This window comes from Sminthopsis crassicaudata, chromosome 3, assembly GCF_048593235.1.
Source record: "Sminthopsis crassicaudata isolate SCR6 chromosome 3, ASM4859323v1, whole genome shotgun sequence".
Lineage (NCBI taxonomy): Eukaryota > Metazoa > Chordata > Mammalia > Dasyuromorphia > Dasyuridae > Sminthopsis > Sminthopsis crassicaudata.
In genome coordinates, this window is record NC_133619.1 from 510,589,051 (window position 1) to 510,614,853 (window position 25,803).

The window sequence follows — 25,803 nt, forward strand, 5'->3', positions numbered from 1 at the left end:
CTAAGCAAGATATTTTATTCTAAAGGCTATGGGAAACCACTAGGATTCCTTGAGGACAGCTAGGCAGTGAAACGGATAGAGCCCCTGGGTCTGGGGTCAGGAAACCTTCTCTTCCCGAGTTCAAATCTGGTCACAGATACTTACTAGCTGTGTGATCCTGAGAAAGTCACTTAACCCTGTTTGCATCAATTTCCTCACCTGTAAAATGAACTGGAGAAGGAAATGGCAAATCACTCCAATGCCTCTGCCAAGAAAATCACAAATAGGGTCACCAAGAGTTGGACATAATTGATAAATAACTGAACCAAGCAATAGGGATCTGAACAGAGATTTGAGAGAGATCAGGAATTTCATGCTTCAGGAATTTCAGTGTGGTGATTGTATTCAAAATGGTTGGAAAGGGGGAGGAAAAACTTTTTAGGATAGCTTGTACAAAGTATCCTCTTTTCATATATAAGGGTACTGAAGATCAGTGAGTTATCCAATGTTTTAGAATTATAGAGCAGTTAGGTGGTACAGTGGGTAGAGTGCCAGTCCTGAAGTTTGGGACACTTATCTTCCTGAATTCTAATCTGGCCCCAGATATAATGCACTAGCTGCGTGACTCTATGCAAGTCACTTAACCCTGTTTGCCTCAGTTTCCTCATCTGTAAAATGATCTGGAGAAGGAAATGGCAGGCCACTCCAGTTTCTCTGCCAAGAAAACCCCAAATAGAGCAAGGACTCAAGCCAAACTCTTCTGACACTATTTCCTGCCTTTTTTAACTGCATCATATAATCAGTAAGCCCTTTGAGCTAAGCATCTCAAGATGGTCCCATGGAACCAAGAGTGGATTTGCAGTCAGGAAACCTTGGTTCAACTTTTTTGTCACTTTTTACTTGTGTGACCTTGAAGAAATAACTTATTCCAACTGGTCTTTGGTGTCTTCATATACAAAATAAGGGGAAAGGGGACTAGTTTACAATTAAGTTCCTCTCTCCCTCCAAATTCTGAGATTAAGAAGCTAGTATTTAAATTCAGTCAATCCAGTCCCTTGGCTCCAAGAAGAACTGTCCTAAGTACATGTCAACATGATTATTATGCCCAGGTCTTTCAGGTCCCATTATTCATGGATCCTGATTTTTATAAGTGGAAGTTCTTCCAGGTCTTCAGAGATCTTGCTGGTCAATCTATACAATATTGTATCTAAACAATATCCAGTCTCTAGTATCTATATATCTATACAATCTATTGTATCTATACAATATCCAATAAGTAATCATCTTATCTCTGCTTGAAGACTCTCATTGATGGAGAACCCATTCTACTGGAGGGCAGCTTGATTGAGCAAACTTTTCATCCAAAGTTGATTCTTTTCCAGGCCCTGTATTAAGCCTAGGGATATAGAGATGAAAATTTTTTCATACAAATGCCATGAGAATTTTAAGGGGAAGAGATCACTTTCACTTGAGAGGAAAGAATGACTCAAGGAGGGTTTCCCAGAGAGGGTAGCATCTGCATGGGGCCTTGAAGGAAGAGATTTTCAATAGACCAACACAAGGAGACAGAGTGCTCCAGTCATGGTGGATGACTCTGAAAAGGCAGTATGAGGTAAGGAACAGCAAGAAGTCCAGCGTGACTGGAACGTTGCATGTGTGAAGAAGTGAGAACTGAACATGAAGACAGATGCTATCAGCAAAGTTCATGGAAAACCAGCTCTGGAGTCAAGAAGACCTAGATTCAAGTGTAATCTGTGTAAACCTGAATAAGCCACTTCAATCTTAGGACTCTATACAACTCTCTAAATGTATAAGAGGTAGCATCCTCCGTGGATAGAGGAGCTCCCTCACCTGGGAGTTCCCTTTCCATCCCTAATCCCATTTTACAATGGAGAAATGCAATGACATGCTAACAAAGCTAGTATCAGAGACAATTTTTCAAAACCCAATCACTCCTGACTCCAAGTTGGATACATTCTCCACTATACCACAATGCTCCAGACTCTTGCATTACTCGCTACTGGCTCTCTGTGAACTAACGTAACTTTTATAGAAACTCATTGATGAAAGGGATTTTTTGTTGTTTAGTGGGTGGGTGGGGAGTAGAAGAGGAGACAATATTTGCTTATGTGATTATTATTGTGTCCGTGTGTTTTTCTGTGTGTTTGGGGGTATATTTGTCTGTGATCGTACCCTGCTCACAAGCTATTATTCCTCTCCCCAGCCTGCCCCAATCAGAGAAAATGTTCCCAATGGCTGTACCCTGATGTGGGGAAGTCACACAAGTGATAATCTTATACGTGTATTTAATATGTGTCTTTGTATATTCATGTAAAGTTTATGGATGTATTAGCACAAGGGTGTTTGAATCTCCCCCATCTGTGGCCGTAGCCCAGGCTTTCCCTCCCTCCAGTCTTGGGAAGCATTTGTCCATTGTTAGCAATGCCTTTTCCCAGAAAAGAAGGAAATTGTCCAAAAGTAAACAATTGTCTTTCAGGAGTGTCTGTTCTTATCTCCTCGCCAAACCTCACATCCTGCTGCTGTTCTTGAGCTGCCTGTCTCTGGAGAGTCTCCAGGGAAACTGAGGTGCCGCTGACCTGCCTTTAACCAAAGGTGCCATGGTCTGCTCCAGACTGAGAGCCAGCTCCCTGAGGGGCAGCACCCACGCCTGTGGTTGTTCTGTCTCGTTCCTAATTCTGAGCTTGAAGGAAGCTGACCTTAGTTTCCCTCAGATAGTGGCCAAGCCCTGAGTCTCATCCTTTTCCATCTCCTCTGACTATAAGCTTCCTGAGAGCAAGACCCGCTCTATTCTTTCTGTCATTTCAGACCATCAGTTTCCTTACTCCCTCGGACTGTAAAATCAAAGGCAGCCAGGGTGGCCCAGTACTACAATCAAAAAGACCTGAATTTGAACGTAGCCTTAGATACTTACTTGCTTGTACGATCTGGACAAGTCACTTAATCCCTCTTTGCTTCAGTTTCCTCATCTGTAATATGGGCATGATAACAGCACCTATCCACCTATCTTTCAGGGTTGTTATGAAGACCACGTAAGATAATATTTGTAAAATACTCAATGCATGGGGCATCTAGGTGGCGCAGGGGATGGAGCACCAACCCTGAAGTCAGCAGGCCCTGAGTTCAAATGTGGCCTCATTATACTTAACACTTGTGTGACCCTGGGCAAATCACTTAATCCCAGTTGCCTCAGACAAAAAACAAAAACAAACAAACAAAAAAGTACTCAGCACAGTGCCTGCCCCTTGAAAAATGCCATGTAAATGTTAGTTATTATTAAAATTAAAGTCTTAGAGCTGGACCTTACAGACCATAAGATCCAAAACTTCCATTTCACAGATGAAGTTAAAAGAAAGGAGTTGCCTGTGGCCACATAGACAATAAGTGCCAGAGGTAGGTTTTGAACCAAGCTCTCATGACTCTAAATCCAGGAGCTTTATCTGGTCTAGATCTCTGAGGGGGAAGGATCTGGGACTGTTCTTTTTTTTAATAATATTTTTATAATAATAGCTTTTTATTTTTCAAAATACATGCAAAAATAGTTATCAACATTCACCCTTGCAAAACCCTGTGTTCCAAATTTTTCTCCCTCACATAACAGAGTAGGAAGAACTTAAGTCAATGATAAAAACTAGAATCTCTCAATCCAACCTGTGAGATTGGTAAGGCCCACAGAGCCCCCTTCTACCAGAAAAACTATTAGGAAAGTTCTATAGTCAACAGAAGACTTTACCCTAAGGTGAAAGGTGCCAGGTGGCCTTGATGTCTGCTGGCAGCACTGATATTAACTGGGCAAGGCATTTCATTACTCTTCAGTTTAAGTTTCCTGGTCTGTAATAATGGGGAGAATCATCAAAGAGATGAAGAAAGCAACTAATAAATCTTAAATTGTTACAGAAATTTGAAGAGAAAATGGAGAATTTTACAGTTAAAAGATACCTTGGGAATAGGACATAGATAGAACTGAAAGGGCCATCTAGATAAGCTGGGGTTCTTCGATTCCTAAGAGGTCCATGGAAAGATTCTAGGGAGTCTAGGAATTTGGGTCTTTAAAATATTTTGTAACTTTTAAAATATTACTGGTTTCCTTTATAATCTTGTGAGTTTTATGTATTTAAAAACTTTATTCTTGAAAATAGGTCCATAGGCTTCACCAGACTAATTTCCAGAGGAATCCATGACACAAAAATGATTAAGAACTCCTGTTCTATACAAATATCTTCATTTTACAGAGGTTCCTCCTCCCTGACATTCTGTATTCAAACATTCCTTCTGCCAGTTCTGGCATTCTATATTATGACATCCTCCCAGTTCTGATAATCTGTGGTCTAGCATCCCTCTCCCCCACTCTGGTGTTCTATGTTCTAACATCCCCCCATCTCTGACATTCTGTATTCTCACATGCCCCTAGCTCGGACATTTTGTGCTGAAATATCCCTCCCCAGCTCTGTCATTCTGTGTTCTAACCCCCCCAGTTCTGACCTTCTGTGCTCTAAAATCCTTCCACTCAGCTCTAATATTTTGTGTTCTAAAGTTCCTCCTAGCTTGAGCACTCTGTGTTCTAAGGCTTCAGTCCAGCTCTAACAATCTGAGCCACTCATTTTCTACGAACCAGACTTCATTTTAAAATAACCTGAGAAGTCTCTCAGTCCTATAATTTGGATAAGTCTATTGTTGCTGCCTAGGATTTGGGGTTCTTCCTCTGTGTATCTGTGGGAGTGTGGGCTTAGGGTTTTTGAGTCTTCTTCCTGAGCCCCGGTTTTCCTCCTTAGCTGAAGCCAAAGGACTTCATCATTCCTGTAAGTCAGGTTCAAAGGGGAGGAAGAGTTCAGCCATGGTGGTTATGTAATCTCAGGAAGCTGAGATGGAGGAAGGGCCGTGGGGGGTGAGGGTAGGAGTAACGTTCAATGGGGAAGGGAGAAAGTCTTCCCTGGCTTCCTAATTCCCCCAAAATCAGCAAGAGAGAGAAAGGGGGCTCCAGATAGGCCCCCTCCTACCCACCCTCTTGCCAAGTAGGCCTTCCTTCCCACATAAGAGCCTCCCCAAAAACTCAAGGTTTCAGAAGCCATTGCTGTCCATAAGAGGGATCTGGACTCTCTCAGTTTGCCAAACTTTGGCTGTTGTATAATCCTGAAAAATAATAGAAGTTCCTATAAAATGATTCAGCTGGAGTGGCTGACCTCAAAGGTCCCTTTCCCCAGTTGCTTAAGGATGACGCTAATGGCAATGATGATGGATCCTAGAATTACAGACGCAGCAAGGGCAGTGTTTTGGACAGATGAGGTGGGCTTGGGGTCGGGATACCTAGGTTTGTATCCTAATTCCATTGCATACATGTCACCGTAGGCAAATCATTCCCGTTTCTGAGCCTCAGTTTACCCACTTGTCAAATGGACATGGCCAATTCTTGTACTCCATCCACCCTAGATGGCTGTTAAGAAGACCCCATGATGTAGTTCTTGGGGACTAATGGAATCTCAGAATGGAAAATGGTGCACACTGCCTTCTGGCCTCCAGAAATAGGGACTCCTTCCCTAGCTGAGGTAGCACATCCACAATTCTAATCAATGGGCTTGAAATATTTCCTTCTCCTCTCATTTTACAGATGAGGAAACTGAGGCAGACAGGGTTAAGTGACTTGGCCAGGGTCACACAGCTAGTGAATGTCAGAGGCCAGATTTAAATTCAGTTTTAAACTAACTGGTCAGTTAGCTGTCCTGCCTTACACATACTGGTGTTTATTATAATATATGTGCTTATTAAGAAACAAATACTTATTCCCTTCTTTTATTTTAGAGATGAGGAAACAAGTCCACAGAAGATCCTAATGGAAATGACTTCAAATCCTAGACTTTGGGTAGGGGTATGTCACTTCCTTAGGTCTGAGTCTCCTTATCTCTCAAATGAATGGATTGGGCTGGATGACCCCTGAAGGGTAACTTGTCCATGGTCACTCAGCAAGTGGAAAATGTGAACCCAGGTTCCTTGACTCCATTGGCACCCCCTGAATTTTCCTCTCCCTCTCTCCTGGTCACGCTGAGGTCTGAGTCAGGGGCCTTTTCTCTTCTGGGAATGCTGAGCTATCAGATGCAGGAAGCTGACCCCATGAGGAAGCCAGGAGGCAGACCTCAGTCCCACACCCTTGCTCCCGTCTGCTGCTGCACACTCAGCCCCAACCCTCCACGGAGTAGAGGGAGCCAAGTTCAAGTCCAAAAGCTTCCTCCTTGATGAAATATTAGGTAAGAAATGGACACACACCCTTCCACTCCCTACCCTGTAAAGTCCCACCCAAATGAATGTCTTCTATAGAGACTGCTTTCCCTTTCTCTGAAGACTCAGCTCCTTGACATCAAGTGCTTCTCCAAGAACCCATTCATCCATCATTACTCCACCTTTCTTCTCTCACTGGCTTGAGGCATAATCTTGAGCTGAACTGTTTAACTTTTCTGGTCCTCAGTTATCTCATCAGTAAAATGAGCCATACAAAAGGACCCTGTGGGAGTCTTGTTCCTTTCTAGTTCTCAACTCAGGAGCCCCTTTTCTAGAATAAGTGAGTAAGGAGAAACCCCTCTACTCTGAGTTTTTGCAGTTAGTAACACTATTGACAGTCTCCTTTCTTTAGGGCTTTTAGGTTTTCGAAGCATCTTCCTCATGACAGTTCTGTGAAGTGGATAATGGAAGTATGCTTATAACAATTTAACAGACAAGCAACCTCAGAAAGTAGGGAAGTGCTGATATGTCAGAAGTAGAATCCAAACCCAGATTTTCCTCTCCCTCCGAGGGATTTTCAGTCTATGATGTAACCATTCAGCACAGGAAGAAGAGACTCATTCTTTGCTCAATCTTTCAAACGTTTGTTTTTGGTTTTGTTTTTTAATAAATTTGCAGAAAGGAAAATTTTGATATGCAAACAGCTCCCAAAATGGTATGAAATAATGAAGTTTTATTATAGTTTGATTTTTTTTCAAGAAAAAATGCATATGAAATTTTAACACACTGGTTTTCCAGTTTCTCCCAGAAACTGTTTCTCCCAGATTCCTTCTGCTCACTTCTAAGCATTTTTCAACATTTCATAGAAGTTCTTTTCTTAATTGTCTTCTCTTTCTTTCTTTGTTCCTTCCTCTCTCTCTTCCTCTCTTTCTCCTTTTTCTCCCTCCCTCCCTCCTTCCCTCCCTCCCTTCCTTCCTTCCTTCTTCTTTTTCTTTCTTTCTTCCTTCCTTCCTTCCTTCCTTCCTTCCTTCCTTCCTTCCTTCCTTCCTTCCTTCCTTCCTTCCTTCCTTCCTTCCTTCCTTCCTTCCTTCCTTCCTTCCTTCCTTCCTTCCTTCCTTCCTTCCTTCCTTCCTTCCTTCCTTCCTTCCTTCCTTCCTTCCTTCCTTCCTTCCTTCCTTCCTTCCTTCCTTTCTTTCTTTCTTTCTTTCTTTCTTTCTTTCTTTCTTTCTTTCTTTCTTTCTTTCTTTCTTTCTTTCTTTCTTTCTTTCTTTCTTTCTTTCTTTCTTTCTTTCTTTCTTTCTTTCTTTCTTTCTGTAGTTTTATAAGGATAACAGATGAGGAAACTTCAAAGATAGAAGTAACTTCACACCTTTAGTGTCAGAACTAAGATTGGACCCCAATTGTCTCCAGTCTTAAGTTTGGCACTACCCTCTTGGTACCTATCCACCCCATTTTCTTATTTGAATCAAATGATAGCCTTGAACATTATTATCCACATTTTACAGAAGGGGAAATTGAGACTTAGGGATGTTTGGGGACTTGTCATGCCTTGGGCCACACAGTAAGTTGATGATAGAGCCAGGAATAATACTCAGAAACAGCAGGATGGAAGTGCAAAGAGACCAAGACTGGAACTCTGAGATCAGAGTTCAGATCCTGCCTTGACCACTGCCCATGTGACTGATCCTGGGAAAATCACTGGTTGTTAGTTTCCTCATCATTTGTTGAAGGAATTAGCTAAGATAATTTCTATTGTCCTTTGCAGATCTAAATATATGATCCTGTGCCCCTGACTCTGCCTGCCACCTTCCATTAGTCCCCATCAATTTTTCCATGTAAGAAAGTCACTAGACCATGAAATCTGGGGCTAAGGAGGATCCTGGCAAGTTGTTTAGTCCAAACTCTGCTTCCAGATAAGACTATCCTGGGAGCACTGAGAGCACTGAGCACTGGGTCTGCAGTGAGAAGGATTCAAGGTCAACTCTTAACTTTAGACATTTTCTAGCTAGAGGATTCTGGGCAAGTCACCTAACCCTCTTTTCCTCAGCTTCCTCAACTGTAAAGTGGGGATAATAGCATCTAGCTTTCAGGGTCATCAAATGAGAGAATACTTGTTTAAAAGTGCCTATCACATAGGAAGCACTATTATATAAAAGGTTTTCCCCTTCCCTTCCCTTTTGCCTATCCCTATGAATCTGTGCCAGGCACCATAGTTCCCTTTGAAGATTAAAGGACTTAATCCTGGACTTCTCTATTAGAATAGCTACCAACCCTGAAGAGTATTTGGGGGACCTTCTTTACTGGACTGACCCTACTTGGAAACAACGGCTCTTTAGGACAAAAAATGGCAGCCTTGTGCTGGGAGATGTTGTCCCTGTGGGGTTCAGCAAACATGGATCACTTATTAACCCAAGCATGGACCCTGACCTTCTGCAGTGAGCTTGCTAGCATCCTTCCCTCCACCCCACCTCTCCCATACATGTACATCCCTCTCCTGGACAGACTTAAAAGGAAAAGTTCCCAAACATAACTAATGGGTAATGGAGGTGCAATTGAGGAAAGGAATTCTACAGATAGTCCTACTATAAAAGTTGAATTTCAGGTACAAAACTTGGGTTCAAATCCCACATCTGATGCTTACTATCCAAATGACTTTGAATGGGTCACAATCTCCCTAAATTTCAGCTCCTCATCCATAAAAATGAGGGGTTTGAACTGATCCTCCCAATTCTAGAGTGAGGAGCTCATGAAATCTCAAAACCTGAAAGGCCACCTTAGAGGGCTTCTTCTCCCCCTTTATCAATTCATAGCAATAAGTACCTATTAACCATGTAGTCTGAGCCAGGACCTAGGTTGGGTGTCTGGGGTTGAGGGGATGATTCAAGTCAGAAACAAACTAGTCCTCTTCTTCAAAGAGTGTACTTCCTAGGGAGTTGTGGGACAACACTTACCATGTATATAGATAAGTAAATAAAACATTTTGGGTTGGTTAGTTTGGGGGATTTCCTCCCCAGACTTGTAATCCCATAGTAGGGAGCAGAAATGCCTGCTACTAATAGCACTTCTGTAACTCACAATGAAAATGTTAATTGGGTCCCAAGGGAGGTAAATGATTTGCTGAGGGTCTCATTGCCAGAGTGTCAGAGGCAAGATTTGGTGACTCTGAGACCAGGCTAGCTCCTCCCCACCACTACACTCTATCCTGTTTGCCTCAGTTTCCTCATCTGTAAACTGATCCGGACAAGGAAATGGCAAACCACTCCAGCATCATTTTCAAGAAAACTCCAAATAGTGTCAAGAAGAGTTGTGATTGAAAACAAATGAACAACAACAACAAGGTTATGAAGGGCTGAAATAGACTGATTGTCTTATTAGTAGAAGAAGGGATCAGAAGTTAAATAATAGTAGTCACCCAGTTCAGATGGTGTCTCTGTTCACTGATGGTGAACTCATTACCTCCCAATATACCCCCATCTTTGTGTACCCAGTGCTGAGCACCGGATCACCTAGAATCATTTTAACCTTTCCTCTATAAATCTTTCCATTCCCATACTGCACTTGAGAATTTTTTTTAATCCAAATATGGTAATTTACATTTATGCCTATTTAATTTCTCCTTGTTAGATTTCATCAGTTGTTAGAGGCAGTTTTGATATTTTTTTGGAACTGATTGTTATGCAGTGTTAGCTATCCTTCCCAACTTTGAATCATCAGCAGATATGTTGAAAAAAAACTAACTATGTTTTCATTCAAGTGACTGAGAAACTATTGACCAGGCCAAAGCCAAGGACAGATTTTTGGGCACTTCACTAGAGACCTTTCCAAGATCATTTCAATCCATGAGTGGCTATTCTTTGGGTCAGGTCATTCTATCAGTTCTAAACTCATCTAACTATATCATCATCCAGACTATCTCTTACCATCTTACTCATTGGAGAAGGCAGGAACTATTGGAGGGGAAGCCAATTAAAAGAATATTGGAATAGTTAAGGTTTAAAAGGTAGCAATGTGGTACAGTGGATATAATGCTGAGCCTTGAAGTCAAGAAGACTCATCTTCCTGAATTCAAATATGGCTGCAGACACTAGTTATGTTACCCTAAGTTTATCTCAGTTTCCTTCTGTAAAATGAGTTGGAGAAGGAAATGGCAGACTATTCCAGTGTCTTTGCCAAAGAAAACTCCAACTGGAGTCAGGAAGAGTAGACTGTAACTGAAAAATGACTGAACAATGACAAAGATCAAGGAGAGGAGAGTGGCTGAGTGCCAAAGGCTGCAGGGAAATGGAAGAAATGAGGACCGAGAAAAGGATTTACCAGTTAAGAGAGTAATAAGAGCACTTCAGAAGTAACTTTGGAGAGAGCAGTTGAATGATGAGGTCGGAAACCAGACTGTTGAGAGTTGAGACTGAGAGGAAAGGAGTTGGAGGCACCTGTGGTAGCTGGTCTCCCAGAGGAGTTTATCCACAAAAGGCAGGAGAGATGAGATGATAATTAGAAAGGGCTGAAACTCTGAGCAGATGCACTTGGATAACCGAGCACTTACGGCTAATTACCAATTGGACAATATTCTATTAGTATATGCTTGGAGAATGGCCGGGCCCACTATCCTGTGCTGGCTCAATCTGTTGGTGTATAGAGAGAATTGTAAGAGGCATTAGAGGGTGGAGTAAGACAAACCAGAGTTACTTTTTGAGGGAAGAAGAGGAGAAAGGAGGTGTAGAGATTCCTGTGTCCATTCCTCTCATTTCGACCAAGAATAAAGACCAAGGACTTTTGCTTACCCTGACTCCAGCTGATTCTAAAGTATCCAGGGGGCTAACTCGGTCCTCACATTGGGGGGTATTTTGAGGATGAAGGAAACATGAGCATGTTTGTGGGTCATAGGGAAATAACAATAAATAAGGGAAGATTGAAGATAAATGGGAGATTTGGGGATGACAAAGGGGATGATCTACTAGAGAAAACATGAATAGACAGGCGTCACTTATGCAGGAAGATGGGCTTAGCTTGACAGGGAGAAAAGCCACCTCTTCATGTGAGATGGGGTAAAGGCCTTAGAATATAGAGTGTCCAAATTGAAAGAGACCTGAGAACTCAAGATATCAGAGTTAAAAGGGACCTTTGAACATAGAATATTAGAACTCAAAGAGACCTGAGAACACAGAATGTCAAGACCTTAAAACGTGGAATATAATATGGTCATCAATTAATCACTCAATTTACAAACATTGATTAAAACTGTCAAAGTTGGAAAGAACCTCAGTGCAAAGAATTTAGATCATCAAACTCATGATACCATCTAACTAAACTAAATAAACTACTTTATTTTTGTCCTGAACAAAAGGGAAGAAAACTGCCCCCAACCCATCCCCCCTATTCTAAGTAGAAGCTCCCTCTACCAGTGCTAATGAGAATCTGCTTTGCAACTTATTGAGTTTCACAGCCAATATGTCTGAGGTGGGATTTGAACCTTGTCTTCAAATCTAGCTTTTTGTCAGATATGCCAGACTGCCTCTCACTTCATTTTATAGAGGAAATAATTGAGGACTATAGAAGGAAAGGTCACACAGTATGAGGTCTCAAGGTCACAGTAAATTAGGGTCACAGCCACAACTGGACTCCTGTGTCCCACCTTTCATTCTGAGCAGCTTTCTATCTGCTCTATAGGGCCCAAATGAATATAGAATTAGTCAAGGAGAAGAAATAGTTTTGAAGAGTTTAAATTCACTATTCACATGTGGAAGGGAAGGGGGCAGGGAGCCAGCCCTGGTGGGAATGGTCTATGTAATTCTGCCTCTGGTCAGTTGACAGAGAGGACTTTGAACTGCTTGGTAAGCAGGGCTCTGGTCCCTTTCCAGACTTTCTTAAGGACAGTGTGGTCCAAGGTCAATTTTTGCAGCCGCCTAGAGAAGACCTAGGAAAGAGGTGAGCCTTAGGGGAACCCAAGAGGGTACAAGAAAGAAGATCGGGTGCAGGATTCCTGAAACCAGAACGGGAAGCTCTCTGGGAAGACCTCTGAATTTCCCGCTCATAGAGCCCACAGGCAAGCAAATAACTCAGATCTGAGAAGTGAGGGATCAGAAAATGGACAAAATGGGACCCTTATCTCCACTGGGCCTGAAGAGAAAGGCAGAGGGAAAGAGAGAAGTGTGTGAGTTATTGTCATAATAGGAATAAGGCAATGGCATTTAAATCCCTCCATAATCTGTCCCTACATTACTTTTCCAAGATTATTTTCTACTATTCTCCTTTGCTTACTTCTCCACTCTAATTAAATTGATCTGCTATCTGTACCATAACATTCTATCTTCTGTTTTTTGTTGTTCCATTTTATTTTTTATTTTTTTTTTAAGATTTCATGACTTCATTTGGGGTTTTCTTGGCAGATCCTGGAGCAATCAGCCATTTCCTTCTCCAGCTCATTTTCAGATAAGGAAAAACAGAGTTTGTCCAATCACACAGCTACTGTCAGGCCAGATTTGAACTTAAAAAGAAAAGTCTTCCTGACTCTAAACTTAATGCTCTATACACTGTGTCAACTAACCAGACCTTCTTTCTCTACTTGTGTCTTCACCCTGACTGTTCCCAGGGGGTCTGAGATGGTCTCCCTCCTCATCAGAAATTACTTTGTATTTTTGTATCCAAACCCTCCCATCTCCTTGTAAAATGTAAGCTCTCTGAGGGAAGGGACTTTTTTTATTTTTATTCATTGTATCACCTCAGAATATGGTACAGTGCCCTGCACTGAAGCAGGTTGGTTTCAGCCTGGCTTCCAAGGAAAAAGGAAGGAGGTAGGATGACATATTTTCTCATCCAGAAGAATTAGGAGGAATTAAGCTGTGTTGAAGAAGTGAGGAAAGGGGATGGTTTGTGCAGTAATATATTTACTGTAATTCCCCTAGGATAAATAAGGAAGGGGTATAGTTTTTTTGCCGCAGAAATAAGAAAGATTATTCATGTTGCAGATATAATAAGAGTGGTGGTTGAATAAATAAGGAAATAGAATGGTTTGTGGTCAAATCAGCAAGCATTTATTAAGCCTTGCCTGGCACTGTGCTAAATGCTGGGCATGCAAATGAAAGCAAAAATAAAGAACTTGTCTCCGAGGAGTTTATAATCTAATGGGCGAAGACAAGCGATGTTAGGAGCTGAAAAGAAGTACAAAGTTGGAGTAGTTATAGGGAGAGGAAGAGATGAAGATATCCAGAGCGTGGGCATTGAGAACAAATCCAGGAAAGTCAGGAATGAAGACATTTTTCTGAATGGAGTGAAATTGTGTTGAAGAAATAAAAATAAAAAGAAAGAAATGAAAAAGAAAGCCATTTTTAACAAAAATAAGTGAAAAAATTATTGAATAAATAAGGAAGGAGAAATGCTTGTGTTACAGAGATAAGAAAGCAAGATTATGTTAAATAAATAAGGTAAGGAGACAATTTCTCTGTGGTTCCCTTTAAAAAATAAGAAGGGGGGATGGTTTGTGTTGGAAAAATATATAACGGGAATTATTTGTATTGTAGAAATAAGAAAGAGGGATAGTTTGATTTGAAGAAATAAGGAAGCAAGATTGAATGATAAGTAAGGGGAATAGTTTGTATTTTTAAAAAAAGGAAGTAAGATTGCTAAAGAAATAAGGAAGGGAGATCGTTTCATTTTAAAATAAGGAAGTGAGATTATGTTAAAGAAATAATAAAGAGGGATGGTTTCTCTTTGGAGAAATAATTGGGGAAATAATTTCTGTGATGCTTCTATCACAGAAAGTAGGATGGCTTATACATTTATTCATATAGAATAATAGGGCTCAGGGATGATTTGTGAGACAGAAGTAAGAAAGTGGAATGGTTTTCCATCATTTCCTTTGAAGAAATAAGTAGTAACGTGCTTATTTGGGAAACCTGCTAAGAAGTCATGAGATATTTATGCCTCTTCCAAAAGGAAATGGAATACTCTCTTGGCCTCCTCCCTCCTCCACTTAAAGAACAGATTCCCATCCCATAAATTTCCTATGGATATAAATCTCCTGTGTCCAGTGCAAGTTTTTCTAGATGCAGAGGTAAATAACTATAGGGTAGATGTATGGCCAGATGAACCAAAATGTTGATAAACTAGTGTCGGATATACATCTAGGGCATCTAGAAGATAGAGAGCCACAAAATCCCCCCAAAGTAAAGAAAAAAGCATTCAAGAAAAGTTTTAAATATTGGAAGAGAGATATCAGGTAGAAAACTTGGGTTCTCAGTCATATCTGTCTATTGCAAACTTGGAGCTTCTGGATCCTGTCAGGGTCATTCAGGAAAGTTTCCTTTACATCAATTAGCAGGTATTAAAAATTCAAAGAATTTTTTAAAATACCCAATACACGCAAGACCATATATTAGGCCCTGGGACACATGATCTCTGTGTTCTAGAGTTGAGGAGAGGCAGAAACCTAGAGGGAGAAGAAATAGTAAGCAAGCCAGACATAGAGTCTGGTCACCCTAGTTCAGACACTGGATAGGCTGCACATTGTGAGCCCTTTGTTTCCTTCCTTTGTACAACAAAAAGTGAATCCAGCTCCTGCTGAATTCACAGAATTATAGAGAAAACACAATACTTGAGAGATCTGAGTTGGCTTCCCAGCTGTGCCATATACTAGCTGAGTTTTGACAAATCATCCTTTTTTTCCCCAAAGTCTCAGTTTCCCCATCTGTGAAATGGATATCATGGTGTCTTTCCCCACACCTTAGGTATTGTATGATATAGTAGATAGAGGGTCAACTGTGAAGCCTGAAGATCTCGGTTCAAACTTTGCTTTTAGCTAACCTCCCACCTCCCCAGACTATGAGTTGAAGATGAATTGTTAAATTGTGTTGGTGGAGGAAATTTCCACATCATAACTTCCCTCACCAGTGAAGTCTCCAATCTAGGGGGAAAAATCTATCTTTCATAATAATTGTTGTTCTGAAAAGGATGTTTATAAAACATGAAAACAAAATAAATTATAACAATGAGAGCTACTATCAGTATGTGACATAATGGATGAGGATGTGCTTTTTAAACTGTAAATTGCAGCTTATAAATAACTAAAGCGCCTCCTCCCTGCTGTTATTTTAACTTTTGCAGATATTAATAATAACCTACAATCGCTGCTAACGGTAAAGGAAGAATCATTTCCCTACAAACAGTAAATGATTAAGCTCCAAGAAGTGTGGGGTAGAGATTATTATTAGCTAGGAGGTTTCCTTTCTCGCCCTCACATTCTCTGACTAAAGGAAGCTGCAAATCGGGAGGAGGGAGTACCCTCGCTGCAAGGTGGCTTGAGCTGTGTCTAGTTAGGTTCTGTACGCAGCCCAGAATCCTAGGTCAATCCTAGGCTTTGAATTAAACAATAGTGGTGACTCTGGGTGGAGCCAAAGAGCACAGAGCTCTGGACTAGGAGGCTTACCTTCATGAGTTCAAATCCAGCTTCAGACACTTCCTAGCTGTGTGAACTAGGTAAGTCACTTCACCTCTGTCTCCCTCAGTTTTTTCATCTGCATGATAGCACCTAATTGTTGTGAGGATTAAATGAGATAATATGTGTAAAGCATTTTGCAAAAGTTAGAATACTTCAGTCAAGCAAAATAAATTCCCACCTTGGTACCATTAAAAAAAAAAAAAAAAAAAAAAACTTACAATACTATATAAAGATTAGGGACTATAGAGGCAACTAGATGGCATAGTGGTAGAGCTTTTGGCCCAGCATCAGGGAGACCTGAGTTCAAATCCAGCCTCAGACACTTTCTAGTTAAGTGATTCTGGGGAAATCATTCAACTTCTGTCAACTTCAGTTTCTTCAACTAGAAAATGATAATAAGAACAGCTACCTTTCAGAGTTGTGAGACAATTCGTGTAAAATGTGCTTAACAAAGTGTACATAATAGATTCTCTCTGTCTCTCTCAATAAATGAATATATACATACATATGTATATATAGGTATATGTATATAGTTGGAATATGTATGGGATGTTCAGGAAGGACTAGTACCTTTGGTGTGATGGCTTGCTAAGTCTTTTTCAGGGCTGAATATCCACCTTTGGTGTCTACCACCAAACCCTTACCTGTGGATCCAAAAAGCTGTAGCACACATAGTAAACCATCTTGGCAGATAGGCTAAACCAAGTTGAAGGTAACTGACAGTCATCAAAACCCTTTGGTACTGGCTAAGAAATAGAATGGTGGATCTGTGGAATAGATTAGAACACATGACACAATAAGCAGGGCCTACAGCAATCTAGTATTTGATAACCTTCAAACTCCAGCTTCTGGAATAAGAATTCACTATTTGACGAAAATTGCTGGGAAAACTGGAAAATAATGTCAGAAATTTGACATAGACCTATATCTCACACCTCATATCAAAATAAGATAAAAAATGAATACATGGTTTGCGCATAAAGGATATCATAAACAAATTAGGAGAACAAACTATAATTTACCTATCAGATCTTTGGAAAAGGGAAGAATTTATACCCAAAGAAGGATTAGAAGGGCACCTAGGTGGTGCAGTGGGTGGAGCACCAGCCCTGAAGTCAGGAAGACCTGAGGAAGCCTCAGACACTTAATACTTCCTAGCTATGTGACTCCGGGCAAATCACTTAACCTTAGCAAAATAAATATTTTTTTTTTTTAAAAAAAGAAGAATTAGAAAACATTAGGAAAGACAAAATGGACAATTTGGATTATATTAAATTAAAAAGGCTTTCCATAAATTAAACCAATAGAAATAAGATTGAAAGGGAAGTACAAAGCTGGAAAAAAAATCCTTACAGCCAGTGTTTCTGAAAAAAAGTCTCATTTCTAAAATATTTAAAGAACGGTGCCAAATTTATAAGAATACAAGTCATTTCCCAAAAATGAAAAATGGTCAAAGAATATGAACAATTTCCAGATGAATAAATTAAAGCCATCTATAATTATATAAAAAATGTTCTAATTCACTATTGATTAGAGAAATGCAAATTAACACAACTCTGAAGTACTACCCCACATCTCTAAGACTGGCTAAGATGATAAGAAAGGATAATGATAAATGTTGAAGGGGATGTGGGAAAACTGGGACACTAATACATTGTTGGTGGAGTTGTGAAATGATCCAACCTTTCTGGAAAGCAACCTGGAGCTATGCCCAAAGGGTTATCAAACTCTGCATACATTTTGGCCCACAATGACATTACTGGGTCTGTATTCCAGGGAAATCATAAAGAAGGGAAAAGGACCCCCATGTGCAAAAATGTTTGTAGCATCTCTTTTTGTGGTAGCAAAGAATTGGAAAAGGAGTGGATGGGTACATCAATTGGGGAATGACTGAACAAATTATGATACATTAAGGTAATGGAATATCATTGTTTCACAAAAGTGAACAAACTGATTATAGAGAGGCCTGGAAAGATTTACATGAATTGATGCTGAGTGAAATAAGGACTACATTGTACACAATAACTGCAAGGATGTGTAATGATCAACTATGAAAAGTTTGGTTCTTTCCAGTAGTTCAGAGATCTAAAGCAATCCCAATAGACCTTGGATAAAAAATGACACTTGCAGCCAGAAAAAGAACTAAGGAGACTGCATGTAAATCAAGACATGGTATGTTCACTTCTCTCTGTCTGTCTGTCTCTATCTCTCTCTGTGTTTCTCTCTCTCACACACACATATCTTCCCATCTTCAGAACCACAAGGAGATTTTAGAAAATAGAACATAGAATGTCAGAATAGGAAGGGACCTTAAATGAGAAAACATAGCGTGTCAGACCTTTGACCTTGTAAGAGTGATGATAATATTTAAGAATCTATGATGTAATTGCTGTAGGTAATTCTCCCAGAGCTGCAGATCCTTGCTCTCTCCAACTTAGTAGCTGGCAACAGAGAGTTGCTGTGCCCCAAAATTTTATCCCATTTTGATCAGCCTGGTGTTAAAATTCTCTGACCTAACTAGGCTGTTCATTAGCCATCCCCATTCAGGCCTCCATCAGCTCTTTTCCATTCTACTGCAACAGCCTTCTCACTGACATTCCTAGATCCTGCTCCCACACTCCAGTTCGTCCTTCACTCAGCTGCAAAAATATTTTTCTTAAGTCACTTCTCTGCTCAATGCCTTCTTGTAGCTCCCTATTACTTCTGGAATCAAAAACAACACTCCTCTGCTTGACATTTAAAACTTTTTATAACCTGGTTCCTTCCCATGTGGACATCTAGGTAGTACAGTAGTACAGTACATCAGGCCTAGAGTCAGGAATACTCATCCTCCTGAATTCAAATCCAGCATAAGACACTTAGTAGCTATGTGACCCTGGGCAAATCACTTCACCCTGTTTGCTTCAGTTTCCTCATCTGTAAAAATGAGCTGGGGAAGGAAATGTCAGTATCTTCACCAAGAAAACTCCCAAACAGGGTCGCGAAGAATTTGAAACTGCTGAACAACAATAACATCCTTCCCATCTATCCAGCGTTCTTACACTTTATTCTCCTCCACAAACTGGTTGGTTACACAAGCTTATTTGAAGTTCCTGCTCAACATTGGCCAAACCATTTACTTGGAATACTCTGTCCCCTCACTTCTACCTATTTGTTTACTTGGCTTTTGATAAGACAGTTCAAATTGTCTCTTCTGCAGAAAGTCTTTCCCTGTTTTACCACCTGCTAATTCCTTCCCCTTCAAATTATCTTGAAATATTGTATACATGTATTATTCATACATACACACACACTTACATGTATATATATATACACACACCTCACAGTTCCTACTAGATAAATAGATGAATAGATAGATGATATATAGATGGATATGGATAAATAAAGGTATGTGTAAATAGAGATAGAGAAAGATATAGATAGATAGATCAATCTACATATATATATATATAACTTGTACATGCCTGGTTATTTTCATTTGGTTACCTGAATTAGAATGTATGCTCCTGACAACAGGCACTGGGAATTTAGGTTTTTGTTGTTGTTGGATTAGGATATTTATCTCCAGTGCTTAGCACAGGCCTGATATGTAATAAAGGTTTAATAAATGTTTATTTAGTTACTGTCTGACTAACTGGTTGGATGATCATTCATCTTCTATCCTTAAAGCTTTTCCTGAATGGTAGAACCTGTAAGAATTTATGCTCAACTGACAGTCTTGGAGAGTCCAGGATCATTTCATGAAAAGGCTTTAAAGGAGGATGTTAGTGGATATAATAAGAACAGAGGAAGAGAACAAGCATTCGGTGCCAGGCGCTGTGCTAAAACTTTACAATTATTGCCTCATTTAGTCCTTACAATTACTCTGGGAGATAGGTGCAATTACTATCCCCATTTTATAGATGAAGAAATTGAGGCAAACTGAGATTAATAGTTTGTAATTTCATATTTTAAGGCATTGTTGCCTTAAGGTTACAAAGTGCTTTCTTTACACTGTTCTTTTGGGAAAAGATGAGCTAAGGACCTCCTCATTTTATTCATTTTGCTCATTTTACAGAAAAAGAAACTGAGGTTCTGAGAAGTTGAGGGGTACAGCTAATGAGACCAGAAGCGGAATGGAAATCCAATTCTCTTCTGAGTCCAAGTCCATCAATCTTACCACAACAGAGTGGGAAGAAAACTATAGAGGCAATCTATACAAAGCTTCTCATGTCAGAGAGAAAAAAAGGAAACTAGACACAGAGAAGTTAAGCTAGTAATTGCTAGAGCTCCAGCCTGAACTCAGATTTTCTAACTCCATGTGCGTAGATACATGGTATCATGGACAGAGTGAGGAATCTAGAGTTAGGAGATCTGAGTTCAGTTCTTATTGCAGACACTTAACTCTGTGACCCATCCCTAAGCACAGTGCTTGCATGCAGTAGATGCTCAATAAAGAGTAGTTGACCTTGTGCAAGCCACGTACTCTCTCTCAGTGGGTTAGTTTATTCACTTGTAAAATGAGAGCAATAATAAAAGCATATAAATATATAAATATAAATAAACAAAAAGGATTGTTTGCCTTGGGGTTAATTGAGATAACGCATGACAAGGAGGAGGAAGCTTTCCTTTAAGTGTTTAGTTATAGATTAAGGTATCACTTGCACAAAGGGAATATTTGAAGCCATTTGGGTGAATGAGAAAATGGGAAAAGAAAAGGACACAAATTTAGCCTGTAGAGACTCACATTTAGGAGGATTACCCCAAGACTGAGAAAGAGTTGTCAGAGAAATAGGAGGAGAACTAGGAAAGAATACTATCATAGTAGCCAAAGGAGGAGAGGATATAGGGAAGGACTGTGTGAACTGCTGCCAAGATCAAGGAAAATGAGCAGAAAAGAACTTGGATCAATCCCAGTAATTGGTCATTCTTCCCATTGAACTTTGACTCCAGGCAATTAGATCTTTGTGCCTTTGAGATGGCAGCTTCAGTAAAGCAGTATAAATGGAAGCCAGATTACAAATAAACTGGTAGTGAGAAAATGGAAATAGAGATGTAAATATTTCTTCCTGGAGGTTTTTAGTGAAAAGAAAGAGAAAGGAAGAAGGAAGGAAACAAGCATTTAATAAGTGTCTACTATATGCCAAATATTGTGCTAAGCACTTTGCAAAAATCATTTCATTTTATTCTCTTAACAACTCTGGAAGGTAGGTGCTATAACTATCGACATTTTACAGTTGAGGAAACTAGGGAATACAGATATGGATTCCCCTGAGTTGCACAGCTTGCAAGTGTCTGAGGCTATATTTGAATTCAGGTCTTCCTGACCCAAGACTCAGAACTCTATCCATTACTATTTGCTTGTCTGAGAGGCAGAGTTCCATAGATCACGACCAAATAGGTTCAGTAGAAGATATTTCTTATTTCTCATCATTTATAGCCTCCATTTGGCTGGGTAGTCCAAAGTATATGCCCATTACAAATTCACTTCCATTCTATCTTCTCATTATCTTCACCCAAATGTTCTTCAAAATGCTTCCCTAATTTTTACCCCGATATTTACTGACAGAAATTTGGTAGCTTTCTGCTGTTTATTCCATAATGGGCTAGGCATTGATTTTGGAATCAGGAAGCCTAAACTAAAATCATAGTTTTATGCTTACTGGTGAGTGACTTGTCCTCTCTAAGTCTCAGTTTCTTGAGCCAGAAAACATGTATGGTAATACTTCTTATATTACCTCAAAAGGTGATTGTGAGTAAAGCCCTTGGTAAGCTCTAAATTCTTAGTAAATTTTTATTAGTAATAGTTATCATTATTACAATTAATAATTTTATTCTCCTCATCTTTTTTTCAATATAATTAATTACAGAAATATTCCAGGGATAAGTTGCTACTTCAGTATTTATTCTTTTATATTTAATGTTCTTTGCATAATTGCTTGAGGTGGATAAAATAACTGATTTGAGTAATTCAGTGAGAATATTGAGATGTCAACTCATATTCTGCAGGCTTACTGAAAGCATCCAAAACCAGCTATATACTTTATCCCATTCCTATATGATTTTAATTTTATCAACGAGGTCTTCACATTATGAAAACTTTTCATTTGACTTAGCTTAGAATTTATGAATATTTGAGATGTGACATCTATGATAAATGCTGTTCTTAATTTTTTATAAATTATTGTAATATTCAGGAAATTGTGGCCAATATAATTCTATGGTAATGGTCTGGTCCCAGTACAGTTTATTGTTGAGTTATTCAGATTTTATGGTTGTATTCATAGCATAGAGATTTGTCATCTGTTTGTTAAAGATAGCAAGGTTCTGATATGTAATCTTAGCTACCAGACCATATCTTATTTTTGGTTGATACCAAATTTTTTATAATTATATATATAGCCCAAAATGATGTACTGCATAGTCATTACCATTTTTTTTTTCTGTAAATTGAATAGGTCAGTAAGTCCAGTCTCCTTAAAGATAATCTTTCAGTAATTTCTATTGGCAATAACCTGTTCTTGAATTCTCAACTTAAACCATTGTATTTCTATGTATTAAACAAATGGTTTATTATTCAATGTTTCTTTGTCACCATATTATTAGTGACACTTATTTGGATGTTATCCATCAGAGCCTTTTAACTTCATCCTTGAATTCCTATCTCTAATTATAAGTAGTCTCTATCTAAAAGTAAAATACTTTTAGTTACATTTCATGCATATATATACATATATACATATATATATATAGTTTGCCTTCAGTATTTTTCAGTGAAGTCATGTCCACTTTCCTAAACGTATTTTCATAATTTTATGTAGTTTTCATATACTCTGAAATGCCTGTCAATCTTCTTTCTCCTTTTTTTGACAAGAACATATTTATCTTTCCTTAGCTTCCTTAGAGTAATGGATCCTGGCCTTTATTAAAATATTAACATGTATTGGCTTTTGTTAGGGTACTTTCCACATTCATTAGAGTTCATTTTTTCAACTATGAAAGTATATGTTTAGACTGGGACAGTGTTATGAAAGTATAAATTACTTTTAAAATGTTCTTTCCATTGAGTTTTGCTTTCAGGATACCAATAATTCTCTTGACTTGTATATCATGAATAAGTCATAAGCCCAGAAATAAGCGAAAGGCTTTTCAGTGATCCCTAAAGACATCATAAACATTATAACTCATTCTGTCAGCTTGTTCAGTAATTACTGGACTTGTAAGTCACTCTTTACAATCCTAATAATTGCACACTATTGGGCACATTTTTCTTGTTGTCTTATCATACAGAGTTTTCCAGGAAGTGTTTATTACTCTTTTTTTTAGCAATGCAGTCTGGGAGGGCTTTTAGAAAGTATTTAAACAAAATTGTCTCATAGTTCTAGGACTCTTTAGTATTCTGATTTTTTCATAGCAGATATATGATGAGACTCAATCAAGAAGGATGAGATCAGCTAATAAATTGATTTGTTAATATCCTGCAACTTTGTGAATCATTTGAACCAATAATTAGGGATCTTGGCCACCATTGCTATTTTGCATTTTCAACTTTCATGGCAACTTGCATATGGATCGTATGAGACTTCTTATGTAGATAACCAAAAATTTTCTATACTTTCTTCTTTGTTGGGAGGCAGGGGATGTCAGGTCTCATTTTCTTCAAATTTCTTTTTCACACTTTTATAATAGAATGTATAATTGCTGTTGAATCATTTTTTTCTATTCTCGATACTATTTTTCTGGTATTATTATTGCCTTAACCTTTTAAATTTTGTTTTCATCTGTGGATTAATGGAAGTATGAGTTGCTAATCTACTTTGGATTCCATATTCTGCTGAACATTTGTTTTTTTTTTTCCTAATTGTCTTTAGTTTGATGATGGTGTTCAAGTTTTCTACTGCATTTATGGCTAGATATTGATGTAATCTTCTAACACCTTTCTCAGCTCATTTCAGAATTAGTGGTGTTTGCAACCTTAGGAAGATTCCTCCATATCTTCACCTGTTCTCATAAAAATTTTTTTTGAGACTGAATCTCCCTATCTTTCCCAGGATTTAAGTGCAGTGGCTACTCATGGGCCCTTGGTCTGGAAACATTGACAGGTAATTCAGGACAACAAAAGAGAAAACATGTCCAGTTGAATATGGAAAAGCAAAGTAGATTAGCAGTTGGTCCTTCCATTAATCCACAACTGGAAGCAAAACTTAAAAGGTTAGGGCTATAATACAAGTTATAAAGTACAAAAAATAGAAATGGTTCACCAGCAATCAAACCTTCCAGTATAAAAGTTTGAAAACGAAATTTGAAAAGAGTGAGACTTGCTCTCCTCCTACCCTTCCAACAAAGAAGAGAGGTATAGAAAATATCAATCTTCACAATGTTGTAAGAATTATTAGCAAATCATTTGTACATAACTTTACTGGCTTTTGCTACTGGAACTCCAGTAGTTAAAGAGTGTTGAGACAAGAGTCAAGAAGAACTGAAGTCAAATCCAAACCTAGACAATGACTAGTTGTATGAACTTGTGCAAATCAATTTTTTTTTAAATCTCTATTTCCTTAATTTTCCTCAACTGTAAAATGAGGACAGTAATAGCATCTGGAATCAGTTAGGTGGTGCAGTGGATAGAACACTAGCCTTGGAATCAGGAATATGCATCTTCATGAATTTTAATTTGCCTCAGATATTTGCTAGTTGTGTGATCCTGGATAAGTCACTTAACTCTATCTGCCTCAGTTCTTTGCCTGTAAAATTATCTGAAGAAGAAAATGGCAAACCACTTAAGTATCTTTGCCAAAACAGAACAGATGGAGTCACCAAGAGTCAGACACAACTGAAATAACGCAATAGCAATATGATTGTTATAAAGATCAAATGAGATAATATGTGTAAAAAGCAGTTAGCTAAGCGCCTGGAGCCTAGTAGGAGCTATATAGATGCCTTTTCTCTCCCACTGCCTCTCCCCTCAGGGGCTGGCTGTTGAGAAGGGCTTTGAGAAGACTGTCATCATTTATCATTTATATTTGATGTTTCATGGATTGTTGCACAGGTGGATAAAATAACTGGCTTTTGGTAGATGAATTAAAGGTTTAGGATGTAAGCTCATTAAGAGCATTCTCAGCACGACTCAGCAGTGGTCAGGACCACAAGAATGACAAGCACCTCATCTGGTTCTCATATAATTTTGACAGCCTGAACTAAGACTCTGTGTTTTGACAACCTTTCATTCCTCTTAGCTTGGAGGTTATGAGAAATCGGGTTATGGCATATATTGAAAATGCCATTCTCGAACTTTTATGGCTCAATGTTACATCCAGACAATTGTGGGCAATGCGATGGTGACTGATCCCAGAACATTTTATCTGTTGAATTTTCTGGGTTATTTTGAGGTCTGCATTAGTAAAATGTCTGTTTGATTTAGGGTATGAGAAAGAGCAAATTTCTGATGAATAATCCTAGCCACCAGGTCCCATTAATCAGTTAATGAGCATGTGTCAGACACTGTATTAAGTATTGGGAATATAAATGCAAATAAAAGAACAGTTCTTGTCCTCAAGGAGCTTACACCCAATAAGGAAGATAATGCATAAAAGGAAATTAAGAAAGGTGGGGGGGGGGGGAATTCAGGGGCATGATAGAAAAATCCAGAGGAATACAGGCTGGTGGAAAATTTAAAAAAAAAAAAAAAAAAAAAAACTAGTCTGGACTTCATTCTCCAATTAGAGAGAGAGGGGACCCAGAGCCAGAGAGTACATCCGAAGTATGAATTCCAGGAATCAAATGATCTTCCAGTATGAGGGGCATGATCCAGATGACTGATGTGGGTGCTCTGGAAGGATTGGAAATCATGTCTTACTAGGTAGTCAATAGATACTAAATTTCTTTTTTTTTTTTTTTTAAATAAAAACTTTTTATTTCCAAAATACATGCAAAATAGTTTTCAACATTTACCTTTGCAAAACCTTGTGTTCCAAATTTTTCTCCATCCCTTCTCCCACTCCCTCTCCCAGACAGCAAATAAACCAATATATGTTAAACATGATACTAAATTTCTGTAGTCTACAATAATGCATGGCAATTTTTCCTGTTCCTTGAATAATTTATATTGATTAGGAAGTCTGGATTCCTTAAGGATATCTGAAATTTCTAGTGGCAATAGCCTGGTTCTAAATTTTTGTCATAAA

At 38.8% G+C, this 25,803-nt stretch overlaps 1 protein-coding gene across 4 annotated transcripts in view; it reads left to right on the top strand.

Annotated features, from left to right (window-relative positions):
- P2RY6 (pyrimidinergic receptor P2Y6) overlaps nt 1-25,803 on the top strand; it is a 103,300-nt gene that overhangs the window by 39,123 nt on the left and 38,374 nt on the right. The window contains exon 1 of one of the 4 annotated variants that reach the window (XM_074304017.1): nt 12,012-12,132. The exons of 1 other annotated variant lie outside the window; for it this stretch is intronic. The gene's annotated coding sequence lies outside the window, so the exon portion shown is untranslated. Of the gene's footprint in view, nt 1-12,011; nt 12,133-12,157; nt 13,629-25,803 lie in introns of those variants that run through there. 2 more of the 4 variants (XM_074304016.1, XM_074304018.1) reach the window with 2 other exon arrangements.